We start from the raw sequence: 4,632 nt of genomic DNA on the forward strand, positions 1-4,632 counted from the left end.
AGAATAGTAATCTTACCTACAGAGGTTTTAAGGAATAATGTATGATCAGTCTGCCCCCGAGTAAAACAAAACCTCTTAACAGCCTTTGTGAATTTTTCAAACTAGACCCGTGGAGACTGTTTTAGGCCATATAATGATTTCTTCAATTTTCACACTTTTCTGTCTTTTCCACTCCCTTCAAACCCTGGTGGCATTTCCATATATACCTCTTTTGCAAGTTCACCATTCAAAAACGCGTTTTTTCACATCTAGTTGTTGTAAAGGCCAGTCTAGATTTGTTGCAAGAGACGAGCACCCAGATAGTATTTAACTTAGCCATCAGAGCAAAGGTCACCTTATAGTCTACTCCATGCGTTTGCATAAATCCCCTTGCTGCCTAATAATCTGGGGATTATACTGTTTTATTTAGGCATTTTGGCCGAATTTTGGATACTTCTTAGTTCGCTTGTGCCTGAATTGCTACTTAATTCCACATATTTTATGTTTCAGACCAAAACATGTATTTTGAGCAATAATGAGCATATTGGAGTTTCTGGACCCAAAAGCAAGCGAATCTCAGAATTTGGGGAGGTTTTTGAAGCGGATTTGAAGCATTATGAAGCTTGTTCCCATGGGAAAGCATCGAAGACCGAAGATTCAAGCAAGGAATCAAGCGGAGGGCAATTCCATAAATTCAGAATTTTTCAAGAAGGTTCGCTGCCACAAACTTTATTCTTCGCCGTGGCGAGAGAAGCTAGGCACGAGATTCCACTTTAGCTCGTCATCGCAGCGAAATTCTTTCTTCGCCACGACGAAGTATGCGAGTTCCAGTTTTCTTCAAAACACACAGTTTTATTTTAGGAAAGTTTTTAGGTTTTTGGGCAGACTATATAAGAAAAACGTTGCCATTTTGAGAGTGTCGTCTAGGTTCTTCTTTGTTTTAGAGTAGCTTTGACATTTTGGGAGAAAAGGAGAGAAGATTTGAGATTTAATCTTGTGGATTCTTCAACTAGGGGAGATCTTTACTCTTTTCTCTTTGTTTCAATATGTTGACTGCTGTTTTTATTGTTTTTCTTGCTATTTGTGTCAATTTCATTATGAACTAACCCACTTTGGGTTAGGGTTTTGATGTAATTCGGATTTCTATGGTTAATCAATAGATTATTGTTGTTTTTACATTCTATTGCATGGATTGTGTGATTATTCTGATTTTTATTGATTTTATTTGTTGAACATGATGAGATTGAGAAATGAATCATGTTGAGCTTCTTGGGTAATCACCATTATAGTATTGAACGTGATAATCCGTGGATTATACTGTTTTGATTAGACTTTTCAGTCGGATTTCAGATACTTTTTAGTTATTTTCACCTAAATTGCTACTTAATTCTTTATATTTTGTGTTTCAGGCTAAAATGGACATTTAATGCAAATAAGGAGAGAATTGGAGTTTTAGGATTCAGAAGTGAGCGGATCTTAGAAGTTGGGAAAGTTCTGAAGCAGAGTGGATGCACTATGAAGCTTGTTTCCATGAGAAGAGTGATGAAGATAGAAGATTCAAGCAAAGAAGCAAGCGGAAGGCAATTCTGTAAATTCAAAATTCCATATGAGGGTTCGCCGCGGCGAAGCTTGTTCTTCGCCCACGAGGGATTAATTCACGTCTTCGCTGTGGCGAAGTCTGGGAATTTCAAAAACACATAGTTTCATTTAGGCATTTGTTTCTAGGTTTTTGGTTCAGTATAAAAGAGGAACTTAGTCATTTTTGTAAGGAGTTCCTTTTTTTCTTAAAGAGACCAGCTTCTTACATTTTCTTAGATTAGTTTTGGGCAAACTTTGATTGCAAAGGGTGAAGATTTGAGATTAAACCAGTGGATTCGTCAATTGGGGAGATTTCTTGCCTTTTCTCTTATTTTCGTTATGTTGAACTTTGGATTTTTCATTTCTTTTATTAGTATTGTTGATTTAGTCATGAACTAACCTATTTTGGGTTAGGGTTTTGATGTAGTTTGGATTCTAATGGGTTAAAGAGTTGATGATTATAAATTTCATATGATTTTGCTTTGATTGTGTGATTATTCTATTTTTATTGTTTTTATGTGATGAACATGATGAGATTGAGAAATAATTCATGTTAAGCTTCTTGGGTAATCACCATTGTAGTATTAAATGCTAGAGATAGATTTAAGAATCAATGAAATCAATCTAGGATTCTTGTGCTTAATGAACTTTGAACTATTAATCTTCATTTTGTTGGGTGCGGAATTTTAATAGGAAAGAGTAAAGAAATATAGCCTGAGAAGGTATATTTTATACTTTAGAGAGTTCGATTTACAATCACTGCATGTGACTTTGGAATAAGTGTAATCCTTAGGTTTAACCCAGAGAGTCCGAATGAAGTCAAAACCTACCCATTTGTTTGAATTGATTTTATCCGTGTTTTAAATCTTGCGTCATAATTTAGTTGAATAGTTAGAAATTTTGATTTAGTTTAGTTTAAATTTCTCCCATAAATCCAAACCATTCGATTGCTCCAACTTGAAAATAGTAGAAAAACTTAGTGCTTAGCAACCAATGCTCGTGGGAACGATACTCACTCATCACTCTATTACTTGTGCAATTAGTATACTTGCTACATATTGCATGTTGTAATAAACACGCATCAAGTTTTTGGCGCCGTTGCCGGGGATTGATTTTTGTGTTAACATTAAAATTTTCTTGTGTTAGCTAGATTGGAGTGTTATTTGTTTTACTTAATTCTTATTTGTTTTATTTTTGTTAATTTTCTTTGTTTGGTGTGATTGTACTCTTGCTATTGTTCTGTGTAGTTTATGCGAAGAGCAAGATGTCAGCCAGTGGTTCCTGTTGATCCTAAGATTAAAAGAACCACTTGAAGACTGAACAGAGAAAGAAGAGAAAGAGAAGCTCCAGTTGAACTAGAAGTAATAGTTGTAGAGATGGCAGAGAATAGAACATTGAGGGAATTCTCTGATCCCTCAGTTGAAGGCAATGGGTCGAGCATTACAAGACCAGTTGTCCAAGCCAACACGTTTGAGATAAAGCCGGTAATCATCCAGATGATCCAACAGTCGGTTCAGTTCAAGGGGGATTCGAAGGAAGATCCAAATCTACACATTGCCAATTTCTTGGAGATTTGTGATACTTTCAAGTCGAACTGAGTGTCAGATGATGCAATCAGATTGAGACTATTCCCATTTTCATTGAAGGATAAAGCTAAGGGATGGCTACTGGCACTACCAATAGGAATAATCACCACATGGAATGATTTAGTACAGAAGTTCCTGACCAAATTCTTTCCTCCAGCAAAGTCGGCAAAGTTGAGAAATGACATCACGTCATTCATTCAAGAAGAGTCAGAATCTTTGTATGAGGCTTGGGAGAGATACAAAAATTACTGAGAAGGTGTCCACATCATGGGTTACCAGTTTGGATGCTAGTCCAAACATTTTATAATGGATTAACAGTAAATGTGCAAACTATTGTGGATGCAGCCTCGGGAGGAGCATTACAGAATAAGACTCCGAAAGAAGCTCACGAGTTGCTTGAGGTTCCGGCAAGCAATAACTATCAAAGACCTAATGAGAGGGTGCAACCGAAGAAATCTATGGGTCTTCATGAAGTTGATGCATATACAGCCATTTCAGCCCAACTGACAGCACGTCAGAAATAGTTGGGAAGTATGCAGGTAAATTCCATTCAAGCTCCTCAACTAACTTGTGATTTTTGTGTAGGTAATCATGTGAGTAGTGAATGTCAAGTAGGGAACATGTTTGCCTCAATATCGTCAACATCGGAGCAGGTTAACTACTTGGCTGGAAATCAAAGGCAACCGAACAATCCATACTCCAACATATTTAATCCTGGTTAGAGGAATCACCCAAACTTGTCTTGGGGCAATCAAAACCAACAGAATCAGCAAAACAGTCAATGGAATCAAAGGTCATTGCCAAATAACCAAACGGGGGTGAACAACCAACAAAGGGACCCAAGAGTGACAAAATTGGAGGACATGTTTGGGAAGTTTGTGCAAGAAACCACAAGTTTTATGAATGAGACGAGGACAAATTTCAGAAATCAAGGGGCATCCATTCGGAATCTTGAGGTACAAATGGGACAATTGGCTGAAAAGCTAAATGAGAGACCACAGGGTGCTCTACCAAGCAACACAGTGACTAACCCACGTGAGCAAGCGAATGCAATAATTTTGAGAAGTGGGACAGTGTTGGAAGAGGTGGGAAAATCAAGAGAAGAAGAAAACCCACCAAAGGAAAAGGAAGAATCTGATAAGTAAGTAGATGAAGAAATAGTTGCGAAAGAGAAACCATCTATTTCTACAGAAGAAGAACAGAAACGGGAAGAGGGGAAAAAGAAAAGGAAAGAGAAATTGCTATTTCCTGAGATACCACCAGAGTTAGCACATCACACTCCACTCATGCCTTTTCCTCAAAGACTGAAGAAAAAGAATCAAGATAAGTAGTTTTCCAAATTTATTGAAATATTTAAAAAATTGCATATTAACATTCCTTTTGCAGATGCATTACAATAGATGTCAAGCTACGCGAAATTTCAAAAGGAAATTTTATCGAACAAGAGGAAGTTAGAAGATGAGGAAACGATGATGCTCACAGAGGAGTG

General features: G+C 37.1%; 1 non-coding gene across 1 annotated transcript; it reads right to left on the minus strand.

The window, feature by feature from the left end:
* Nucleotides 1-3,311: 3,311 nt before the first annotated feature.
* On the minus strand, nt 3,312-3,417 carry LOC116125846. Its single transcript, XR_004127392.1, has one exon. It is a non-coding gene; the product is annotated as a small nucleolar RNA R71 (small nucleolar RNA).
* Nucleotides 3,418-4,632: the final 1,215 nt, after the last annotated feature.

The sequence above is a fragment of the Pistacia vera genome, unplaced genomic scaffold (assembly GCF_008641045.1).
Source record: "Pistacia vera cultivar Batoury unplaced genomic scaffold, PisVer_v2 Contig172, whole genome shotgun sequence".
In the NCBI taxonomy this organism is placed as follows: Eukaryota; Viridiplantae; Streptophyta; class Magnoliopsida; order Sapindales; family Anacardiaceae; genus Pistacia; species Pistacia vera.